Source organism: Photinus pyralis, unplaced genomic scaffold, assembly GCF_008802855.1.
Source record: "Photinus pyralis isolate 1611_PpyrPB1 unplaced genomic scaffold, Ppyr1.3 Ppyr1.4_LG6, whole genome shotgun sequence".
Lineage (NCBI taxonomy): Eukaryota > Metazoa > Arthropoda > Insecta > Coleoptera > Lampyridae > Photinus > Photinus pyralis.
The window spans coordinates 16,582,509-16,595,342 of record NW_022170663.1 but is presented as its reverse complement, the minus strand read 5'-3'; positions in this window follow the sequence as shown (position 1 = coordinate 16,595,342).

Below are 12,834 nucleotides of genomic sequence, written 5' to 3'. Positions count from 1 at the left end.
AAGAAAACCGGTGGAAAAAGTTAGTGGGTTCTTTTTCGGACGCCGAAAGGTGGCTTTTTTTTAGTACGAGGAGAGGGAAGAGGTAAATTACCCATATAGTATATTTTTCTTTTAAAATTAAATACTATGGGCCAAACTTGCATATTTCAATTCGCTCGTTGCAGCGAATAAACTGTGACATTTTGGATTTACATTTTCTGCAGTAACAGTAACGGTTAACAGATTGAGTGGCAACAAATAAATCAAAATTCAGGACAACTTGTGGACTACCATTTTTTGGCCATATTTGATTCGAATTCGTTTTCGAAAACCCGATGGCCAGGCATATCCCACATCCGGATATTTGCCTCCAGAAAATTCAGCCCAAAAATTATGTAATTTGCATTTAACAATTTCCCTGGTGTCCTTTTGGCGTTTTACATTCAGGGTAAGACGATTTTCTTTTGGAGTGAATATTTCTAAAGCAAGACGACTATTCTAAAACGGTTTTTTTTTGTAAATATAATTGAGGGTTGGTATTATGGTGTTCTTGAAGTGAATATTCCGGGCGCGTTTTTCTGGGTAACTCAAACTCCAGTATTAGAGCTACTCCTTCACATATAACGTATGGTAACGTTTTGATAAAAATATTAACACTGAGCTCATTCTTTACATCCGTTGAAGTAAACGATACAAAAAAAAACACAAATATTCTTCTGAGATTCGCTAATTAAAGTTATCATAAAAACAATCTCAAGAGTAAAAGACAACGAACTACTTTCAATTGGATATAAATTTGCAAATGTTTATAGTAGCATTTCCTCTTGGTATTAAATATCTTCCTCATTAGACATCGGGAGTTAATGAATGGTATTGATAAATTCCTGTATTTTTATTTACTACTCCACTTCCGCTGTTATATCCTGCGGCAATGTACAGTGAAATATTGGGAAAAACTCAGAAAACTTATTATTTTTTGCGGCGAAGTTTTGAAAAGTTTGAGAACAGAAGAATAAAAAGACTCGCATTGGAAGCTATGGTAGTTGGTTTCTTTTAGTGCAGCTATTTTACCAGAATTATTCTCTAGTAAAAATATGTTGCCTTTTGGGCCAATCCATGTTTTTGGCAAGATATTGACAACGATATCAGAATTTTAATAACCAAAAGGAGTGCGATTCCATCACCTAAGACTTCCGGTTCAGATAAATTGGTCGCCGAAGAAATTGAAACGATATCTTAGGAGGTCTAATCAGTTTTCAAAGTAAAGCCTTTGGTTCAATTGGCTAATCAGATTCTTTGTTTGGAATTAGTATAAACAATACCATCGCGTACCTGGTACACACTTGTTTATTTAAGGCAATAGATACGACATACTATCCTTGATTTTGCACCCGTCACACCTGAAAGATAACGCACCCATTCCTATTGGCTGCCAGTTGACCACTCGTGTGCAATTGAACTGAAATAAGAGGGTGTTATCTTTGTTTAATTTGCAACCGGTATAAATAGGCAAGTGCAGACGGGAGAGGTATTTGAAAAACAAGAAGCTATCACTATCCGAAATGTCGCGACGCCGTGATAATTATGCAATTGTGCGCGAAAATCATCTTCCGTCTCAGATGAATCCCAACGGTTACGCCGGGGGAGATTTTGAATTGCGAAGAATTACGAGATTGATTATGGAGTCCGTCGAGGTCGGGTTCTTCTGTGCGAATTCGTTCACTCAGGGGTATTCCCTCGGGAAGGTGAGCTTGAATTCTGTCTATATTAGGTGCATTGCGCTTTCATGGGCTTCAATTTTTTTTTGCTAAAGCGATCCAGTAAATGTCGATATTATTTTTGGGGGATTAATTGTGCCTCATTTTCGTTTCGTTTGTGATTTCGTGTACAAAAAATTAGATTCTGCGTTTTTCTCTAATCTTAGGGTAGTTTTAGTGGGTTTCGAGTTTCGAAAATTAAACTGAATACCATTAGAAATTATTTATAAATAAATGCGACTCCGTGAATTAGGGTTGTAATAAGAAAACAGGTCTATCCTGAAAATCTATATAGAACGACTTTGCTGCATATTACTTTTGCAAAAAGGTTTTAAATTTCTTTTACTTTTATAATTAGGAATCCGCTCTCTTCATCAAAGGGATTTTAATTGCCTCTACCTACTCAACCTATAGTACCTAATGACACGAAGTAGAAACAAATTAGACTGAACTCGTGCTTTATCTTAACGAATCTAGACTATCAAGTGATGGCGCCAACTACCCTTAACGTTTTTCTTTATTAAATTTAATAAAATTTTATTTACCACGAAATTACGATTAACTATTATAGACAGTATATTCGAGAGGGCCCTCTTTTATTTGGCGAGATACCAAAAATTTGTGCACTATAATTTTATACAGGTACCACATTGCGATCTATCCGATCTCATCCTGTAAATTGCCGTGTCACGTTCGGTTTAACCGGAAATCGATGCAAATTTTATTTTTCAAATGCAATGCTCATGTTTTTTAAGATATTTGAAAAGAGCAGTCAATTTGCTGTACGGCCACATTGACATATGTAATTTAGTTTAGAGTATGCAATAATTTTCATAAACTTCGTAGATTTTTGAAATCTATTTTAAACAATAATACATTTTTGACCATGCGGTAACGTCACCTCAATCGCTCGTTAATTTGCCATTTTTAGCGCATTTTTGAAAAAAATTCTTCTGTATATTAAAATAAGTCGCTAATTGTCACAATATTGAACAAAAATGTACCTTCAGCCTAACTCAGAACTCAAAAAAACCTCACCCGTACACCACAAAAAGGTGAACTTCTAAAGTGCCTCAAAAATCAAAGTACATTTCTAACGAAAAAAGTTTAACAATTATTTTAACAATAACTTCTCCGTTATGCGTTTTATCAATAAAGTAAACAGAGTCGTCTCCTTGGTCGACAATTTCTCAGTCCCGCAAATCCCGCGGGATCCCGCACCATTTATGTGCGGGATTAATCCCGCAAAAATGCTGCGGATCCCGGTATTTCGAGACCCCGCGATCCCGGTATTGCATTCCCTAGCGTTTGATGTAATTTTTTGCAATTGTGTCTTATTCTTATCATTCTATCATTTAAAATGATGAAATGTGTAATTAAGAAATAAATGTGAAGTAGAAGATGAGCTGTGCTCTTCTGCCTCATATCTTTTCGTTGATCTCTACATACTTTAGGGGTTGAATTCAATTAATTGACCTCTTTCGCAAGTGTCTTCTATTTGATTGGGCCAATTTACTATTTAACTAAGTATTAGTGTACCCTGCTGATATGGTTCCTATACGGACGTACGTTTTTAGTCTTTGGCGATTGATTTCATCCCGTAATTTCTATTGCAAGATAATGACCAATTGAAATTAAAGATTTTTTAGTATCTAAAGATGACGTACCTTTTAGTGAAATCCGTCATTTCACGAAACGTCTAGTAATTTAGTGACACCGTGGCACTTCCTAGGGCCAAGCTATTTCCTCTTCGAGATCGATAAATGGTATCTCTTATCGATCTAGAAGGGGAAGGGAAAATGACTCACGCTCCAAATGGTCTGCATTTCACGAAATGGTTAGACTTTTTGTGAAATGATGGATTTCACTATAAAAGACTACGACATATACATATACGTACTTTCACCACATCTAAATTTTGTGCAAAGTATGAGGGTTCACCCGCATATTCCTGCCAACTTTTAAATATTTGCCCATCTCCCCCCTGAATGCCATTTTAAGTCAATGCGGTTATCCATAGTTTAAAGTTGAAGTATCCTATGATGATTTCCAAGAGGGGTTCCAAATAAATGTCGAGAAATAAGTTAAAGAAAACTGTTTTATTTTGCAACTACAAATTGTACATAAAACTCATTAAAATGGTTCTCTAAATTATTAATAAATCATATATTAATGCATATATTTCCTCAACCATGTACGAAAAAGGTCGCGATCATAAACAAAGCGACCTTTACTACCCCTCCCCCAAATGTAGCAAAAAAAATCGTATCTTAGTAATTTAAACAATTTAAATGATTTGGCTAATCAGGCCGTTTGATTTCAATAGAATTTGTAAATAAAACTCTGTTTATAGTATGCACCATCTTGTTTACGTCACCTGTTTATATTGATAGCCGATAGCTGCGTTGCTAATTGCATTATCTTTTAATGTAAACTAATTAATTTCATTACATGGCACATTCCGGAAATAAAATTTTCCTATATTTATGTTTGAAAAAAATGCGCACCTTTGATATAAAATGTTGCTCGATCATATTCTTCGGGGGTGAATTTTCCTTATGGGGGACCGACTGAGTTTTATTTTCCAAGTCTAGTGCGGGTATACGTTGTAAGTAAATTAATGGAAGGCAAACTTACGGGGACATCTCCCCTTTCTGAATTCCGGAGATGAAATTTCCCTACGAGGGCAAATATGACTGGCGGAAGTGTGAGCCCTACGAGGGTATTTATTTCTGGGGGGCAAGTTCCGAGGACGAATTTATAAGGGAGCGATGGAATTGTTCATGTTAAGAACTGTTTTTGCTGTACTATAAAATCAAGATAAAACTCAAAAAAATATTCTCTAATGGTTAATTACGTCAACCATGCCCAAAAATTAAATAAGGGATGCGCTAATAAACAATGCTAAATTGCTTACGTTGGCACCTCCTCCCTGAAATTTAACAATAAGGATTCTTATTCTTAAAATTTAAAAAATGGTCAATATCGCTGTATGAAATTGAGAACGTTCAGCACATTGGATTTCAATGGAATTTGAAAATGAAGCACTGTTTATAATGAACCATCTTGTTTATGCTACCTGCCTTATATTGATTAGCGATGTGTAATAGGTATATATTACTAATCGCATTACTCTTAATGTAAACCAATTAATTTATTTACATTGCACATTGCAGAAGTGCAAAAAAATGCGTCACCTTTGAGAATGTAATTTAAACCTTATTCCTCGGAAATGTCTATTTCAATCCAGCCCCATATTCCTTTACGCGTGATATAAAAAAGTTCAGACATTTCGAGGATTTTTGGGCCTGTAATAAACTCGTTCTTCTAATACTAAAATTTATTATTCCTTCTTTCAAATTATTTATTAGACCACCTACATCGGACGCCAAATTATTACTACTTAGCTTAATCTAATTATTATCGGTTCAAGACGTGCATTAGACTTTGGATATAAAAGTGCACAAACGCTTAATGCCAATTTCGACTTAATTCATACCAATTTAAACGAGTAATTAATTTCTGAATTTCTCAATACCAAATTACAAAATGTAAATCTCGGGTCCGTCACAAAGGAAAGAAAAAGAGCCATTAAAAACCTACTTTTTCCATATTATAATAGTTTTCAACCTGTACGATAACATCGGAAAATTCAAAGGGCTGTAACTTTTGAACTAGTAGCCCAATCATGGAACTGTTTGAAATTATGAATTCTACAGACCACATTCTATAAGAAAAATTTTTTCCGAGTCGATCTGAGACAATTTTTTTTGAGGGCCTCAAAAAAAGGCAGTCTACAACCTTCCTTTCTTAGCAAAACTCGACTACACCAAAATTTCTCGGGAAAACACTTTTTCTTATTAATTTTGGTGCGTAGAATCCAAAACAATTCGTACTTTTTCGATCAGACTTCTCAATCAAAAGTTATAGACTAGAAAACCAATTTCGAAAAAAAATTCAAAGGGCTGTAACTTTTGAACTAGTAGCCCAATCTTGGAACTGTTTGAAATTATGAATTCTACAGGCCACATTCTATAAGAAAATTTTTTTCCGGGTCGATCTGAGACAATTTTTTTTTAGGGCCTCAAAAAAAGGCAGTGTATAACCTTCCTTTTTTCAAAAATCGACTGCACCAAAATTTCTCGGGAAAACACTTTTTCTTATTAATTTTGGTGCGTAGAATCCAAAACAATTCGTACTTTTTCGATCGGACTTCTCAATCAAAAGTTTATGGACTAGAAACCAATTTCGAAAGAAAATTCAAAGGGCTGTAACTTTTGAACTAGTAGCCCAATCTTGGAACTGTTTGAAATTATGGATTCTACAGGCCCATTCTATAAGAAAATTTTGTTCCGGGTCGATCTGAGACCATTTTTTTTTCGGGGCTCAAAAGAAGGCAGTGTATAACCTTCCTTTGAAACTTGAAACTTTGACATATGCCTGGCGTCGCCGCCTCTCCCAGGATTTAGTCAACTGTCGTGAGGATGCGTCCCTGGTAGACACTATCAGGGACGTTTCTCCACTACTTTGTTGCCATCGCGCTGGGCCGCGACATATGCCAAACAATGTGGTGGATTTTGTGGATTGGGGGGGTTGTGGGGGGGCGGCTAACTGGGTGTTATCCGACCCGAACGGGTACGGCCACAGCTTCGCCACTGGTATTCTGCCTTAGAGGGAACTCTGCTTTCTAGTGACAGCTTCTTCCCCGGGCGTTCATTGGCTTCCGATGTTCCTATCCTTTGGTCTCGTTCCCTTCCCTGTTTTCCCTCGTGTTAGGCTCTTTTTATTGTTGTCCTCTCCCCGCATTACTTTCTGTCCCCTTTTCCTCCTCCCCTTGGCTACTTGTCCTTATGGCTGATTCTTCCTCCACCTCCAGTATTCTTCTGCTTTCTTTCTTCCTTTGATGTTTGTCTCTGCTATTCTCTTCCCATCTTCCCATGGTAATTCCCGAGACCTCTACCGTTTGGTTTATGGTGGTGTTCCATGTTTGGCAGGGTCGGCCTACGTTCCATTCCGAGGCACATAGAATCTTGGCAGCCCGAATGATATGGTCTTTGTTCCTCCTGTTGGTATGTCCCCAGTATCTCATCTGCCTCATCTTCAGTCTCCTAGCAAACGTCTTTTCCTCTAATAGTTCTCTTCTCTGCTTTCTTGTGAGGTTGCTGTTTTCTTCAGTATCCTGAGTGCCTTCCACTCTGTCCTCCTCAATGTTCGTCTGTTGCTCTTTGTTGGCGCTGAAGTGTTAATTCCGTATAAGATTGTCGGTGCTACGATCGTGTTGTAAATCATCATTTCAAGCTGTCCGGTATTTTCTTCGCTCGTATGAAGTTCCAGATTCCGTGTGTGATTCTGAATGCGTTGGTTATTCTGTCTTTCACTGCGTTGTGCCTGCTGAGGGTGCTGCTTATGTACATACGTTCCCGTATATTTGATCTTGTGCTTCATGGTTATCTCCTTCCCGGCTATGGTCTTCTCTCCTTCTTTGTACTGGGGGTGTTGTTTGCTGGCACTCTTGTCATCATGTAGCTCTTTTCGTTGTATATTTGTAGGTCGACCATTTCCTGGTGTACCTGGTATCCCGATGGCCTGGACGAAGTCCTCAGTGTCTTATAAATTATCCGCGATTACGAGTAGATCGTCCGCGTACGCCAGTAATGTCGGTAGTTGTAATTGGTCGCCTATGCTAAGGTTCCTCACCACCATCCTTGTTTGTTCTATAGCGTGGTCAAGTGCTATCGCGAAGAGCCTTGGGGAAACGGACATCCTTGTTTGATCCCCCTGGTTTTCTTTTGGTGTTCGCTTTTCTTCCAAAACCATTGTATACTAGTATACTCCCTTTGCCACGCGTGTATGGTTCTGTTGATTAGGAATTTGGGTAGTCCCAGCATCGCCCATGCTGTCATTGGTATATATTTTCTGTTTCCCCCTTGTTTCCTCCTTTTATATTTTCTGATGTGCCTATACCATTACATTTCCGTATTCCTCTCCATTGATCTGAGTTAGTATTCTCCGCGAACTCGGCGAATTCCTTGAATTCGTGTTGCTCATAGGCTCTGTTTTCTTCTTCCTTGGCTTCCCTTAGCTTCTTCTTTGTTTCAGGTTAGTGTGGGTTTTGGCCCGCTTTCTGTTCGGTCACATGGGCGGTTTCTGTTTCCCTAGTGTTTTCCTTGTTGCTTCTTTGATCGTTTCGCCGATCTTTTTCCATATGGTATCCCATCCCCTTTTTACTTCTAATCTTTTACCACTGCTTTCGGTACTCCTTTCTTTTCTTCTCCCCTGACAGAAGTTTCACATTCCGCCCATCGGTTTCCCCGTTGTGCTCCTTGTCCTTTCCTTCCTGTTCTCTTCTTCCCCTCCCCCCTCTTTACTTTCCCCTTTACCATTTTGTGGTCCGATCCTACTGTTTTTGCCCATATGTCTGCTGTGTTCGTGACGCTTATTTCCTTTGATTACATGTTACCATTTTGGACTTGCCGAATATGTTTTCTACCCTCAGTCCATGTAGGTGTACCATGTTCGTAAAGGTCGCTGCCGTTCCCTTCCTCCTATTCACTTCCGTCCAGTCTGCCTAGTTGTGCATTGAAGTCGCCTAGTATGATACCTCGGTTTTTTTCGCACTTTTTGTTGTTGTTTCACTTCGATTTCTGAGTTCCGCCTGCCCTCTTTTGTCCGAGGGGATGTGGCATCCTATGATTGTTAGTCTTCTTATTTTCATCTTGATTTGGGCCATGGATATACTCTTGCTTTTCCTTCAAATTTTCTCCACCTCAATGCATCGGTGCTTCTTGATTACGATTTCCGCAACCCTGCTGGTTCTCTCCTTCTTCCCTCCACGTATCCGTCTACGCCTCCTATCAATTGTGGGTAGAAATCTTCCAGGTTTTCCCTGATGTATGCGTTGATTTCTTTTTTAATCATTTGGTTAATTTCCTGTGAGGCTCTGATGTCACTGGCAGTCGCCTCAGTTGGTGCGCAATCGCTCCAAACAGGCAGTCCCCATCCTTATTTATACTGATGCATTCTAGGATGTATTCTTTTGATCGCACTTCTATTTGATCGCTGTTACGAGTACTTGTCTTTAAGGTCTTAATCCTGGTTTGGGTGGTGGGTGCTGTTTATTGATCGCTAAAAGAGATACCTAGGAGAGATCATTTAGTTAAGTTAATTGTTAAGTCACCGAGACGTGCCCCTTCAGTCTATCTTTGACCGCCCCGTATATTCTATTGTGTCTGGGAGACTCTAAACTAAAGGTACTAACGAAAGTAAAAAGCGCAAAAAAACAGGAAAAAAAGCCGCTGAAATTTGGTAAGAAAGGTTTCCTTTTTTGTCAATCATGCCTATTAGACCGAAATTTGAGAGCCTAAATATTGTAATTTATGGCTTAGTTTCTTTATATGTCTCCGGTTGACAAGTTTATATTTCCTTTCCCAAGGGTCAATTTGTTCCACCCCGATTCGAAGTAGGTATATTCAATGTAACTCCCAGTGACTTGCGCCTCTCTATTCTATCTTTTCCCCTTTGTTCACTTTTAAATTAAATTTAGCCTTAATTCTAAGTAAGTAAGTGAGTAAGTAAGCAAGTAAGCACTTATCTTAGCTTTGCGCCCTTTTTTGTCCTGTTGATTGGAGGTTCCTGCCCTGTCTTCTCACGATTTAATTAGTCTCGCGCGTTATGAATCTTGAGATTAAACTTAAAACTGTAAAAATTCGTAAAATCTCAGCCACTGGACCGATTTCGATGAAATAAGCACTAAACAATTGCAAATTTTGTACGCTACCGACATACATTTTTAAACCTATACAAACACAAAAAACCACTAAAAAAGGCCGGAGCTCGCTCAAAACACGTCCGCTCGCCATGAAAGACGAACTTCTCTCCCGGCAGTGTATAACCTTCCTTTTTTACCAAAAATCGACTGCACCAAAATTTCTCGGGAAAACACTTTTTCTTATTAATTTTGGTGCGTAGAATCCAAAATAATTCGTACTTTTTCGATCAGACTTCTCAATCAAAAGTTATAGACTAGAAACCAATTTCGAAAGAAAATTCAAAGGGCTGTAACTTTTGAACTAGTAGCCCAATCTTGGAACTGTTTTAAATTATGGATTCTACAGGCCACATTCTATAAGAAAATTTTTTTTCCGGGTCGATCTGAGACAATTTTTTTTTTCGGGGCTCAAAAAAAGGCAGTGTATAACCTTCCTTTTTTACCAAAAATCGACTGCACCAAAATTTCTCGGAAAACACTTTTTCTTATTAATTTTGGTGCGTAGAATCCAAAACAATTCGTACTTTTTCGATCAGACTTCTCAATCAAAAGTTATGGACTAGAAACCAATTTCGAAAGAAAATTCAAAGGCCTGTAACTTTTGAACTAGTAGCCCAATCTTGGAACTGTTTGAAATTATGGATTCTACAGGCCACATTCTATAAGAAAATTTTGTTTCCGGGTCGATCTGAGACAATTTTTTTTGCGGGCCTCAAAAAAAGGCAGTGTATAACCTTCCTTTTTTTTACCAAAAATCGACTACACCAAAATTTCTCGGAAAACACTTTTTCTTATTAATTTTGGTGCGTAGAATCCAAAACAATTCGTACTTTTTCGATCAGACTTCTCAATAAAAAGTTATAGACTAGAAAAGAAACCAATTTCGAAAGAAAATTCAAAAGGCTGTAACTTTTGAACTAGTAGCCCAATCTTGGAACTGTTTGAAATTATGGATTCTACAGGCCACATTCTATAAGAAAATTTTTTTTCCGGGTCGATGTGAGACAATTTTTTTTTCGGGGCTCAAAAAAAGGCAGTGTATAACCTTCCTTTTTTACCAAAAATCGACTGCACCAAAATTTCTCGGGAAAACATTTTTTCTTATTAATTTTGGTGCGTAGAATCCAAAACAATTCGTACTTTTTCGATTAGACTTCTCAATCAAAAGTTATAAACTAGAAACCAATTTCGAAAGAAAATTCAAAGGGCTGTAACTTTTGAACTAGTAGCCCAATCTTAGAACTGTTTGAAATTATGGATTCTACAGGCCAAATTCAACTGATTTGCTCGATTTATTTCATTAATATCTCAGCTCTTTTGGGATACATAGGTACTTACCCATCAAAAGATCTTTTCTAATTCATCTTCACTTTTTAGGCGGTCTCAAGCAGTACCTATCTCCATCGCTAGCTATCTGAAACGACGACACTTTTCCGATGCGAAGACTGAAGGAACTAATCACCTCTGCAGTTGTCAACAGAGACCAACATTCTTAGGTAGGACAAAGAAATCCTGTCTACACGTTTACTAGATAATCTTATTGTTGTAGGGATGAGTACCTACTATTCACCATCACCACTTCGAATTCGGCGCTGTCATCATCATCATTCCGGTCCATCCGTCATCCAGATTTACTCTAAGGTAGCTACTAGTAGTCAATCAAAGTAAATGACTATGGTGTTTCACTAGTAACTTCAATTTCCATTTGTGCATGCATAGGTTTAAAATTGAGAACAAAATATACGTATTAAGTTATTTATTTTTTAAGTTATCACTGCTACAAGAAGATCTTTGTAATACAAAAAATGAAACTTATTTCCTTTGTTCATCTCTAGAATAATATTGTACTGCCTTGACTGCACTTTGCCGGTAGCTGGATAATGTATCTATTGAAAAATAGAATAAAAAAGTTTAAAATTTCTTTGTTTTTTTTTAAACATTCCTTTTGACATCTTTTTAGAATTCAAAAAACTTTTTTGAATCACTTTTTTGAATCACTCCTAACTTTTTGAATCAGTTTTTTGAATCATTCCTAAATTTTTTGAATCACTTTTTTGAATTTCTCTTAAAATCTCTTATAAACTTCTCTCTCTTGATGCTTGACACTTGATATACTTTTCTCGTAAAATTTCGGCCATAAGTTATGAATTCCATTTGGTATTGGTACGCAAAACGAATTTATGACAACTCACCAGAAAATTTCTGTTTATCCATAATGCCGAATACTATATTATGGTGGGTGGTGCTCGCCCCTTGGTTCATTTCAGTGGAGGATCGACTGTGGTACTTAAGGTCCCTGGTTGACATCAGGACCACGCATGAATATTTCTTTGTATTAGCGGGTTGGATGATACGGAGGCTTTGGCTGAAATTCGGTCCACTTAGAAAACAGACAATATAATTAGATGTTAATTTCTCTTACCTTTTCCATATTTCTCATAATGTGTCAATTCAAAGAACATTTGGTTTTAGCAGCAGGTTGAAGTAGTGTAGTCGTTTTTGGATGGATGCAATGGTTATTTGTTCACGCAACGTGGCCAGTACTGCTAAAACAATAAATCCGGTTACATATAAGCAATTATATTGTTGTATGGTGGGTAAGTGTCCAGGAATAGGGAAGTGTCAAAGAAGTAAACCACACGAGGCAGACCAAAGTCATTTAAGGAAAATGGTATTTAAGTTTAGAGCTGAACGAGGAAATAAGGGAGAACGTCGATTAGAATTTAGAGGTGAGATTTGGGAAAATAATAGGAAAGAAATAATTATAGGAAATTAAATAAAAAAGAAGAAAAAGTTCAATGAGAAAGACATTGGAAGAAATCTACGCAAAGGAGGAATTCCTTAAGTTCTTTCATGAGCTTGGAATTCAACTTTTCTAGCAAGACAATGCTCGTTATCATACAGCAATACCTACTTAACTCAAGAGGCTCCTATACTGACTCCACCTTCAGGAAGATCGTTGTCTGGGGCTATCACCTTCCCTTTGACGGTACCCACTTCCGACGTTGCTTTCACCCGCAATTCGCGTTTGAAGATTTGACTCCACCATCAGGAAGATCGTTGTCGGGAAAAAAACATTTTCGTATAGAATTTGGCCTGTAGAATCCACAAACTCAAACAGTCTGAAGGTTGGGCTGCAGATTTTGTGCGATGAAATGAAATCAAATCAGTACATCAAAAGTTACTTATAAGCTTTTGTTTTTTTTGGAAATTGTTTTTTTGCTACAACCTTATTTCTACTTATACAACTCTATCTGAAATGCGAGCGATTTTCACGTGGTTTTTAATCTACAGGTATTCAGATTTACCGACCAATTTGTTTCTTCGTCG